A 12,808-nucleotide genomic window follows, 5' to 3' on the forward strand; every position below is an offset into this window, starting at 1 on the left:
ATGAAGACTGTGAGCCCCACGTGGGACAACCTGATCGCCTTGTAACCTCCCCAGCTCTTAGAACCGTGCTTTGCACATAGTGAGCGCTTAATAAATGCCATCATTATTATTATTATTATACTATAATGATGATGCTGACAAGAACAACAATAAGTTCATTAAATATGCAATAGAAGTGTCAACATAAAGTAGCATGCCTACTGGAAAGAGAATGGGCCTGGAATTCAGAGGACCTGGGTTCTAATCCCAGCTCGCCCAATTGGTTGCTGTGTGACCTGGGGCAAGTCACTTAACTTTTCTGTACCTCATTTTCCTCAACTGTAAAATGGGGATTAGGGACCTGTTCTCCCTCTTACTTAGGCTGCAAGCCCTATGTGCTACAAGGACAGTGTCCTACCTGATTAACTGGTATCTTCCCCAGCACATAGAACAGTGTTTGACGCAAAGAAAATGCTTACTATAATAATAATAATTTCCACCCTCATCTCTGTCCGCTCTTCCACTCTCCCTCACCGACCCCACCAAAACCTTCAACTTCCTCCTGAAGCCCCCAGTGTCATCAAACACCAACCATGACCGACCGCCGACAAAAATCAAAATCATCAGGTGTGAGTTCCCAGAAGTCTCCTTTCTCATTGAGTCAGTCAGTCAGTCAATTGTATTTACTGAGCACTTACTGTGTGCAGATTTCAGGAGAGTACAATATAACAGTCACAGTTCCTGCCCACAAAGAGCTTACAGTCTAGAAGAGGAGACAGACATTAATATGAATAAATTACAAATATGTACTTAAGTGCTGAGGGACTGGGAGGGGGGAATGAATAAAGGGAGTAAATCAGAGTGACGGTGCTGAAGGGAGTTGAAGACAGGGAAAAGAGGGCTTAGTCAGGGAAGGCCTCCTGGCGGAGATGTGCCTAAGATGTGCCTAAGATAAATGGCTCAGTGGAAAGAGCACAGGCTTTGGAGACAGAGGTCAGGGGTTCACAGACTGAGCCCCCTCCTTCCTCTCCCCCTCCACCCCCTCCCCACCCCCCGCCTTACCTCCTTCCCCTCCCCACAGCACCTGTATATATGTATATATGTTTGTATGTATTTATTACTCTATTTTATTTGTGCATATTTATTCTATTTATTTTATTTTGTTAATATGTTGTCTGTCTCCCCCTTCTAGACTGTGAGCCCACTGTTGGGTAGGGACCATTTCTATATGTTGCCAACTTGTACTTCCCAAGCGCTTAGTACAGTGCTCTGCACACAGTAAGTGCTCAATAAATATGATTGAATGAATGAATGAATGAAAGTTCAAATCCCGGCTCCGCCAATTGTCAGCTGTGTGACTTTGGGTAAGTCACTTTACTTCTCTGTGCCTCAGTTCCCTCATCTGTAAAATGGGGACAAAGGCTGTGAGCCCCACGGGGGACAACCTGACACCTGTATCCCCCCAGTACTTAGAATAATAATAATAATGATGATGGTATTTGTTAAGCGCTTACTATGTGCAAAGCATCCCTTCCCCACAGCACCTGTGTATATGTATATATGTTTGTACATATTTATTTATTTATTTATTTATTTATTTTACTTGTACATATCTGTTCTATTTATTTTATTTTGTTAATATGTTTGGTTTTGTTCTCTGTCTACCCCTTCTAGACTGTGAGCCCACTGTTGAGTAGGGACTGTCTCTATATGTTGCCAACTTGTACTTCCCAAGTGCTTAGTACAGTGCTCTGCACACAGAAAGCGCTCAATAAATATGATTGATTGATTGATTGATTCTAAGTGCTGGGGGGGGATACAAGGTGATCAGGTTGTTCCACGTGGGGCTCACAGTCTTAATCCTCATTTTACAGATGAGGGAACTGAGGCACAGAGAAGTGAAGTGACTTACCCAAGGTCACACAGCTGACAAGTGGCCGAGTGGGATCCGAACCCATGACCTCTGACTCCTGAGCCCGCGCTCTTTCCACTGAGCCACGCTGCAAGCTCGCACAGCAGGTAAGTGGCGGAGCCGGGAGTAGAACCCAGGTCCTTCTGACCTCCAGGCCCGTGCTCTAACCATTAGGCAACACTGCTTCTCATCAGCAGCAGCATTTTTTGAGCATCCACTTGGTGTGGTGAACTGCGCTAGGGGCTTGGGAAGTACGGAACGGTGCTTTGCACATAGTAAGCGCTTAATAAATAATAATAATAATAATAATAAATAATAATAATAATGGCACTGTTCTAAGCACTGGGGAAGTTACAAGATGATCAGGTTGTCCCAAGGGGCTCACGGTCTTAATCCCCATTTTACAGATGAGGTAACTGAGGCCCAGAGAAGTTAAGTGACTTGCCCAAAGTCACACAGCTGACAAGTGGTGGAGCCGGGATTTGAACCCCTGACCTCCGACTCCAAAGCCTGTGCTCTTTCCATTGAGCCACACTGCTTCGCCAAATACCAAAATTATTATTATTATTATTATTATTATAAAGCTTTGAAGGGGGGAGAGTAATTGTCTGTCGGAGGGAGGGAGGGCGTTCCAGGCCAGAGGAAGAATGTGGGCAAGAGGTCGGCAGCGAGATAGACCAGATTAAAGTACAGTGAGAAGGTTAGCATTAGCGGAGCGAAGTGTGAGGACTCGGTTGTAGTCGCAGAGTGGTGAGGTAAGGAAGGAGGGGGCAAGGTGATTGAGGGCTTTAAAGCCAGCCCTCTCCCAACACCATCCCCTCCTTCTCCACAGTTTTTCAAGAGCATTCCCACTCTCCCTGTACCTCTGTTCCCATCCCATCTCACTTTCTACCTAATCTTTTCCTTCCCTGACCACCAACTTCAACCACACTCTCTCTAATGGATCCCCCGCATCTGCCTTCAAACACGTTTGACCTCCCTTAAGTCAGGCATCTTAGATGTCTTAGATGTCTAAGTCAGATGCCTTAGAGTCAGGCATCTCTTGCCATATTTTTAGAAGTTCAAAATATGATTAGCACTGGTCTACAGAGTCAGGAGAAAAAAAGGAGATAATGATGAGAGTTTATAGTTCTTTGACTCCCGATAAGTCACTGCACTAGAGCTTTTTGCTTGCTTTTTAGAGAGTTATCATTCATTCATTCATTCAGTTGTATTTATTGAGTGCTTAACTAAGTGAAGAAATTAGACCTTGGCTCAGTGGAAAGAGCCTGGGCTTTGGAGTAAGAGGTCATGGGTTTGAATCCTGGCTCCACCACTTGTCAGCTGTGTGATTTTGGGCAAGTCACTTAACTTCTCTGTGTCTCAGTCACCTCATCTGTCAAATGGGGATTAAGTCTGTGAGCCCCACATGGAACAACTTGATTACCTTGTATCTACCCCAGCACTTAGAACAGTGCTTTGCACATAGTAAGTGCTTAATAAATGCCATTATTATTATTATTAGTCATTCAATCATATTTATTGAGTGCTTACTGTGGGCAGAGCACTGCACTAAGCGCTTGGGAAGCACAAGTTGGCAACATATAGAGATGGTCCCTACCCAGCAACGGGCTCACAGTCTAGAAGAACTTTTATTCATTCAATCAAAGTTGTATGACATGATTATCAATTGTGTGGCACAACTTGTTGAGAGGTAATCTTTATAAAAAGGAATAAGCTAATAAATTTTACTCATAATAATGTCATGGTATTAAGCACTTTCTGTGTGATAAGCACTGTGCTAAGGACTGTGCTAGGTATGATATACTGAAGCTGGTGTAACTGTCTCAGAGAAGTTATAGTGAACACCAACAGCCATATTTCCCATTTTTGATGATGATGATAGCATTCATGAAGCACTTACTATGTGCCAAGCACTGTTCTAAGTGCTGGGGGGATACAAGGTAATCAGTTTGTCCCACGTGGGGCTCACAGTCTTAATCCCCATTTTACAGATGAGAGAACTGAGGCCCAGAGAAGTTAAGTGACTTGCCCAAAGTCACACAGCTGACAATTGGCAGAGCCAGGATTTGAACCCATGACCTCTGACTCCAAAGCCCGGGCTCTTTCCATTGAGCCATGCTGCTTCTCTGAATTCAGGTAGTGGGTGGAGAGACTGCATCAGTCACTCAATCAACGGTAGTACAGTGCTCTGCACACAGTTAAGAGCTCAATAAATACCACTGATGAAACAGTCTGACGTAGTGGAAAGAGCTGGGCCCTGGGAGTCAGAGGGCTGGGTTCTAATCCTGCCTCTTCCAGTTGCTTGCTGTGAGACTGAGCTCTTTTTCTTCCCTCCCAAACCCTGTCCTCTCCATGACTTTCTCGTCACTGTGGACGGCACTACCATCCTTCCCATCTCACAAGCCCGCAACCTTGGTGTCATCCTTCTAGACTGTGAGCCCGTTGTTGGGTAGGGACAGTCTCTATATGTTGCCAATTTGTACTTCCCAAGCGCTTAGTACAGTGCTCTGCACAGAGTTAGCACTCAATAAAAACGATTGAATGAATGAATGAATGAATGCTCACGTCTTCCTTACCCTCAAAAATCCTTTCCTGGAACCCACTGGCCAATTCAGATCCCTCCTCCCATTTCTGTCCAAATTCTTCAAATGGGTCAGTCATATACACCCACTGCCTCCACTTTCACTCCTCCAACTCCCTTCTTGCTCCCCCACAAGTGGCTTCGACCCACTGCAGTCCACTGAGACTGCTCTCTCTGAAGTCACCAATGACTTCCTCCTCGCTAAATTCATTCATTCATTCAATCGTATTTATTGAGCGCTTACCGTGTGCAGAGCACTGTACTAAGCACTTGGAAGTACAAATCAGCAACATATAGAGACGGTCCCTACCCAACAATGGGCTCACAGTCTAGAAACGGGCTCACAGTCTAGATCAAACAGACTCTCTTAATTCTCCATCTTTCAGTTGCCTTCTGTACTTTGAACCACTCCCTTGTGAAAACACTATCTTGCCTTCTTTTTTCTCTGTTGTTTTTTTTTCAGAGTTCTCTCCTGGTTCTTATTTTACCTCTCTGGCTGAGCCTTCTCAATTTCTCCTGCCAACATTTCCTCTGCCTCCCATCCTCTGAATATGGATTTCCCTTAAGGTCCTATTCTGGATCACCTTCTCTTCTAAAATTTACATTCACACACCCTTGGAGAGCTCTTTCACTCCTTTGGCTTCAATTACCCATTCTATGAATGAGAACGACTCCCAGATCTACCTCACTAGCCCTCATCTCACTCCTCCTCTGCAACTCACATCTCCTCCTGCCTTCAGGACATCTCTGTGTCAGCTGTGTGACTTTGGGCAAATCACTTAACTTCTCTGTGCCTCAGTTCCCTCATCTGTAAAATGGGGATGAAGACTGTGAGCCCCACGTGGGACAACCTTGATTACCTTGTATCCCCCCCATCCCGGTGCTTAGAACAGTGCTTGACACATAGTAAGCGCTTAACAAATACCATTATTATTATTATTATCTCTACATGGATATCCCATCAGCACCTCAAACTCAACATGTCCAAGTATGCACACTTCATCTTTGCTCTCCAATCTCCTCTTCCTCCTAATTTTTCTGTCAGATATCGATACTGCTTTGCTCCGTCTCCCAGACCTAAAGGCTTGGCATTCGACTCTTCCCTCTTTAATTAGTCTGTCACCAAACTGTGTTGGTTGGTCCTTCCTCATAATAATAATTACTCTTATTATGGTATTGTTAAGTGCTTACTATGTGCCAACCACTGCATGAAGCACTGTTTTTTCAACTCTTCCCTCTTTAGTTAGTCTGTCACCAAACTGTGTTGGTTGGTCCTTCCTCATAATAATAATTACTCTCATTATGGTATTGTTAAGTGCTTACTATGTGCCAACCACTGCATGAAGTACTGTTTTTTTAATGTCATTTGTTAAGCACTTACTATGTGCCAGCACTATTCTTGAAGTGCTGGGGTAAATCAATCAATCGTATTTACTGAGAGCTTACTATGTGCAGAGCACTGTACTAAGCGCTTGGGAAGTACAAATTGGCAACACATAGAGACAGTCCCTACCCAACAGTGGGCTCACAGTCTAAAAGGGGGAGACAGAGAACAGAACCAAACATACCAACAAAATAAAATAAATAGGATAGAAATGTACAAGTAAAATAAATAAATAAATAAATAAATAAATAAATAAATAGAGTAATAAATATGTACAACCATATATACATATATACAGGTGCTGTGGGGAAGGGAAGGAGGTAAGATGGGGGGATGGAGAGGGTGACGAGGGGGAGAGGAAGGAAGGGGCTCAGTCTGGGAAGGCCTCCTGGAGGAGGTGAGCTCTCAGCAGGGCCTTGAAGGGAGGAAGAGAGCTAGCTTGGCAGAGGGGCAGAGGGAGGGCATTCCAGGCCCGGGGGATGACGTGGGCCGGGGGTCGACGGCGGGACAGGCGAGAACGAGGTACAGTGAGGAGATTAGTGGTGGAGGAGCGGAGGGTGCGGGCTGGGCAGTAGAAGGAGAGAAGGGAGGTGAGGTAGGAGGGGGCGAGGTGATGGACAGCCTTGAAGCCCAGGGTGAGGAGTTTCTGCCTGATGCGCAAATTGATTGGTAGCCACTGGAGATTTTTGAGGAGGGGAGTAATATGCCCAGAGCGTTTCTGGACAAAGATAATCCGGACAGCAGCATGAAGTATGGATTGAAGTGGAGAGAGACACGAGGATGGGAGATCAGAGAGAAGGCTGGTGCAGTAGTCCAGACGGGATAGGATGAGAGCTTGAATGAGCAGGGTAGCGGTTTGGATGGAGAGGAAAGGGCGATCTTGGCAATGTTGCGGAGCTGAGACCGGCAGGTTTTGGTGACGGCTTGGATGTGAGGGGTGAATGAAAGAGCGGAGTCAAGGATGACACCAAGTTTGCGGGCTTGTGAGAGGGGAAGGATGGTAGTGCCGTCAACAGAGATGGGAAAGTCAGGGAGAGGACAAGGTTTGGGAGGGAAGACAAGGAGCTCAGTCTTCGACATGTTGAGATTTAGGTGGCGGGCGGACATCCAGATGGAGATGTCCTGAAGGCAGGAGGAGATGCGAGCCTGGAGGGAGGGGGAGAGAGCAGGGGCAGAGATGTAGAGCAGGGTGTCATCAGCGTAGAGATGATAGTTGAAGCCGTGGGAGCGAATGAGGTCACCAAGGGAGTGAGTGTAGATTGAGAACAGAAGGGGACCAAGCACTGAACCTTGGGGAACCCCCACAGTAAGAGGATGGGAGGGGGAGGAGGAGCCTGCAAAAGAGACTGAGAAAGAACGACCGGAGAGATAAGAGGAGAACCAGGAGAGGACGGAGTCTGTGAAGCCAAGGTCAGATAGCGTGTTGAGGAGAAGGGGGTGGTCCACAGTGTCAAAGGCAGCTGAGAGGTCGAGGAGGATTAGGACAGAGTAGGAGCCGTTGGATTTGGCAAGCAGGAGGTCATTGGTGACCTTTGAGAGCGCAGTTTCCGTGGAATGAAGGGGACGGAAGCCAGACTGGAGGGGGTCAAGGAGAGAGTTGTTGTTGAGGAATTCTAGGCAGCGCGTGTAGACAACTCGTTCAAGGAGTTTGGAAAGGAATGGTAGGAGGGATATGGGACGATAACTAGAAGGTGAGGTGGGGTCAAGAGAGGGTTTTTCTAGGATGGGAGAGACATGGGCATGTTTGAAGGCAGAGGGGAAGGATCCAGTGGAGAGTGAGCGGTTGAAGATGGAAGTTAAGGAGGGGAGAAGGGATGGAGCGAGAGATTTCATAAGATGAGAGGGAATGGGGTCAGAAGCACAGGTGGCCGGAGTAGCACTTGAGAGGAGGGAGGAGAGTTCCCCTGAGGATACCGCTGGGAAGGATGGGAGAGTAGCAGAGAGTGTTGAGAGCCGGGGGGTTGGAGAAAGGGGGGAAGAGACTTTGGGGAGGTCGGACCTGATGGATTTAATTTTGTTAATGAAGTAGGAGGCCAGATCGTTGGGGGTGAGGGAAGGAGGAGGGGGAGGAACCGGGGGCCTGAGAAGGAAGTTGAATGTACGGAAGAGCTGGCGGGGGTGATGGGCATGGGTGTCAATAAGGGAGGAGAAATAGTTTTGTCTGGCAGAAGAGAGGGCTGAGTTAAGGCAGGAAAGGATAAACTTGAAGTGAATGAGGTTGGCATGGTGTTTAGACTTTCGCCAGCAGCGTTCGGCAGCTTGAGCATAAGAGCGAAGGAGGCGGACAGTGACAGTGATCCAGGGCTGTGGGTTAGTGGTGCGAGAGCGGCGAAGGGAAAGGGGAGCGAGCGAGTCTAGCTGAGTAGAAAGGGTAGAGTTGAGAGCAGTAATCTGATCATCAAGACTGGGTAAAGAGGAGAGGGCGGCGAGGTGGGGTGTGAGGCGCTCCGAAAGATGGGTGGGGTCCAGAGTGCGGAGATCTCTGTGAGGGAGTAATACGGATTTACAGGGGAAAGGAGTGTGAGTGAGGAGGCAGGTGAGAAGATTATGATCAGAGAGAGGGATTACAGAGTTGGTGAGGGTGGACACAGTGCAGCGGTAGGAGATGATGAGGTCGAGGGTATGACCAAGTTGGTGAGTGGGCGAGGTGGGGTGGAGGAAGAGGTTGGCAGCGTCAAGGAGAGATAGAAGGCGGGCGGCAGAGGAGTCATTAGGGATATCCATGTGGATATTGAAGTCTCCGAGGATCAGAGTGGGCATGGAGAAGGAGAGAAGGAATGTGAGGAAGGGGTCAAAGTCGTTAAAGAAGTTGGAAGTGGGGCCCGGAGGGCGGTAGATGACGGCTACAAGAATCTGGAGGGGGTGGTAGAGGCGAATAATGTGGGCTTCAAAGGAAGGGAAGGAAAGGGAAGGGGGAGGAGGGATAGTGCGAAAGCGACATTGGGGGGCGAGAAGGAAACCGACACCTCCTCCTTTTCCGGTGAGTCTGGGGGAGTGGGAGAAGAAGAGGCCTGCACTGCAGAGAGCAGCAGAAGAGCCCGTGTCGTCCAGAGACAGCCATGTTTCAGTTAGGGCGAGGAGGAGTAGAGGGCTGGAAAGGAATAGGTCCAGGATGAAAGGGGTCTTACTTAAAACGGAGCGGGGGTTCCAGAGGCCACACTTGGCAGCAGCTGTCGAGGGTGGGGAGGGAGGGGGAAGGGTGCGAGGGGTGGGGAGGGTTTGGATTGGGATGAGTTGGCGGGGGCCTGGGCGGGGAGAGTGGGAAGGGGGATGGCGATGGGAAAGGAGAACTGGGATGGGGTGGGGGCGGGGAGAAGGGGAGGAGGGGGGCCGGGAGGGAGAAGCGGAGGACCTGCGCTGGTACAGAGGAATCCTTGGTAGGGGGTGAGGGGGAGCGGTCTTGGTGGGTGAGAGGGAGGGAAACAGCTGGGTGGGAGAGGGGAAGGGGAAGGTGAGGAATGGGAATGGCAGTTGGGAGCAAGGGAACTGAAAGTTCATGGTGAGGTCAGCAGGGCGAGTGACAGTACAGCAGGGGGTTAACAATTGAGATGCAGAAGCAAAAAAAAAAAACAGTAGCAATGATAAAAGTAGGCGATGGCATCACAGGGTGTAGTTAAGCAATCAATATGCTATGGCAATAATAGAATTGGCAGATAAAGATGCCACAGAGAGCAGATACAAACTATTAAGAGCTGGAGTAGGGTGGGCCAGTTAAGGGGGGTCAGGGAGCAGAGATACCTGGGGAGGGGAGCGAACAGTCAACTAGCATGGGAGGGCTGAGGAGGTGTGAAAGGTTGAAATCAGGTTGGACACAGTCCATGTCCCATATGGGGCTCACAGTTTTAATCCCCATTTTACAGATTCGTTCATTCATTCATTCATTCAGCCCGCTGTTGGGTAGGGACTGTCTATATGTTGCCAACTTGTACTTCCCAAGCTCTTAGTACAGTGCTCTGCACACAGTAAGTGCTCAATAAAAATGATTGAATTGAATGAATTCGATTGTATTTATTGAGCGTTTACTGTGTGCAGAGCACTCTACTAAGCACTTGGAAAGAACAATTCAGCAGTAAAGAGAAACAATCCCTGCCTACACTGGGTTTACAGTCTAGAAAGGTAACAGACCCAGAGAAGTGAACTGATTTACCCAATATCACACAGCAGACAATTGGTGGAACTGGGATTAGAACCTAGGTCCTTCTGACTCTCAGTCCCGTACTCTATCCACTAGGCCATACTGCTTCTGAGGATAACAAGATAATCAAGTTAGACACAGTCCCTTTCACACATGGGGCTCATAGTCCAAAGGGGAGTGAGAAGAGATATGCCATCCCCATTTACTGATGAGATAACAGAGGCAAAGAGAAGTGTTCTGCCCAAGGTCACAGAGGAAACAAGTAGTAGATCTGGAATTAGAAGTTGGACACTTTGACTCCCAGGCAATATTTCCTCAGCAATATTTCCAGTATCTGACCATTCCTTTCTGTCTAAATAGCCACCACACAGGTCCAGACGCTCAGCATATCTCCGTTTCACCTATCAGCACCCTTTCTGATGATAATAATAATCATGGAATTTGTTAAGCAGTTACTAGGTGCCAGGCACTGTATTAAGCATTGGGGTGGATATAAGAAAATCGGATTGGACCCAATCCCTGTCCTGCATGGGGCTCACAGTTTTAATCCCCATTTTACAGATGAGGTAACTGAGGTGCAGAGAAGTGAAGTGACTTGCCCAAGGCCACACAGCCGACAAGTGGATGATCTCCCTGCCCCATGCCTCTCCCTTTCTTCAGTCCATTTACACAGTATAGCCAGGATCACTTTTCTGAAAAGCCATTCTGCACCCTTTTCCCCACATCTCAAAAACCTCCAATGGTTGACCATTCCTCTCTGCACTATGCTGAAACTCCTGACAAATGGCTTTAAGGCATTAAATCAGCTCTCTCCCTCCTACTGATTTGTTCCTGTCCCCCTTCACCCTACTTCTCACCCTTCTTTCTTCTCTAATAATAATTGTGATATTTGTTTGACACTTACCATGTGCAGGGCACTGTACTAAGTGCTGGGGTGGATACAGGTAAATTAGGTTGGACAAAATCCCTGTCCCGAGTGGGGCTCACAGTCTCAACCCCAATTTTACAGATGAGGCAACTGAGGCCCAGAGAAGTGACTTGCCCAAGGTCACACAGCAAACAAATGGTGATGCTGGGATCAGAACCCATGACCCTCTGACTCCCAGCTACCCTTATTCTTTCTCACTATGGGCAGGGAATGTGTCTGTTAAGTTATTGTGTTGTACTTTCCCAAGCACTTAGTACAGTGTCCTGCACATAGTAAGTGCTCAATAAATACAATTGATTGATTATCTTTCCCACCATCCACTTCTTCCTTATTTCCAAACTCCCTTCCCAACGGCATCCAACAGACCACAGCTCTCCCCATTTTCATCCCAATTATTCCATGAATAATTTCTAATCTCCCCAGTCTTCACAACACCTAAATTCATTGGTACGCACAACTCCAGTCTCAATTATGTATATTTCATATACCTGATTGCTTCCTCCTATTTGCAATATGCTTCAAAGTTAGTCAGCTAACAGTGTGGCCTAATGGACAGAGCATGGGCCTGGGATTCAGAAGGACCTGGTTTCTAATCCCGGCTCTGCCATTTGCCTGCTGTGGGACCTTGGGCAAGTCGCTTAATAATAATAATAATAATGGCATTTATTAAGCACTTACTATGTGCAAAGCACTGTTCTAAGTGCTGGGGAGGTTACAAGGTGATCAGGTTGCCCCACGGGGGGCTCACAGTCTTAATCCCCATTTTACAGATGAGGTAACTGAGGCCCAGAGAAGTGAAGTGACTTGCCCAAAGTCACACAGCTGACAAGTGGCGGAGTCAGGATTTGAACCCATGACCTCTGACTCCAAAGCCCGGGCTCTTTCCACTGAGCCATGCTGCTTCTCTAACATAACTTCTCTGGGCCTCAGTTCCCTCACCTGCAAAATGAGGATGAAGAGTGTGGAAAAGGGACTGTGTCCAACCAGATTAGCTTCTATTTACCTCAGTACTTAGAACAGTGTCTGGCACATAGTAAATGTTTAACAAATGCCACAATCTTTATTATTATTAGAAACTCCTTGAAGGTAGTGATCTTGTCTCCTAACTCTATTTTGCTTTCCCTAGCATTTTGCCCTGCGTGCGCACACACACACGGGAGGCACTCAAATATTCCCTACTGATTGTTTGATTAAATCCTGAGCAGTTACATATTAGATGGCCACATGCCCTTGTGGAAAAAGTTTGGACTGAATTCACTAGCCTAGAGGCTAATCTTTCACAGGGTTACACTCCCTTCTTGGTACACAGTTTCCCGTCTGAAATAGGAGGTTCTCACGGGGTATTTTGTGCCATTCAAGCAGCTACTTGAAATTCAAAAGACCTACATTTTTCTCTTTGTTCAAAAATGCTTCCGTCCTCAAAAGAGAACCTTACCCCAAAAAGGAGAGAAACTGGAACATTTCAAAACACAAACTGTCGATCCTTTTGACCCTTTTCTTTAGCGTCTGAAGGTGTTGCAAAATCAAAGACTGCTGCTTCTCCAAATCAAAGTAATCCTCCTTGTGTCCACAGCTCTCTTGAACTCATATTGTGTTTGACAATAGAAGGGGAGTTTCCGTTTGGACAGACCTGTGTGTCTTGACCCTTGATTAATTAGGTTTGTTTGTTTAATGTAGAGTATCAAAGTACAGGACTCTCTCGATCAGGATCTAAATGCCCTTTGGAAGGCAGATTCAGATGTTTAGATGGACTTTAAGATGACCAACAGCTCTCCTGACAATGTGCACCCAACATGAGAAGATTCAGAACATTTGTCTGCTGTGTGGCCTTGGGCAAGTCTCTTCACTTCCCTGGGCCTCAGTTACCTCATCTGTAAAATGGGGAT

The 12,808-nt window shown here is 47.1% G+C and overlaps 1 protein-coding gene across 1 annotated transcript in view; it reads right to left on the minus strand.

Annotated features, from left to right (window-relative positions):
* Positions 1-12,808, minus strand: part of LPAR3 (lysophosphatidic acid receptor 3) — a 78,778-nt gene that overhangs the window by 54,356 nt on the left and 11,614 nt on the right. The gene's annotated exons all lie outside the window — the stretch shown is intronic.

Source organism: Tachyglossus aculeatus, chromosome 4 (assembly GCF_015852505.1).
Source record: "Tachyglossus aculeatus isolate mTacAcu1 chromosome 4, mTacAcu1.pri, whole genome shotgun sequence".
NCBI classification, from domain to species: domain Eukaryota; kingdom Metazoa; phylum Chordata; class Mammalia; order Monotremata; family Tachyglossidae; genus Tachyglossus; species Tachyglossus aculeatus.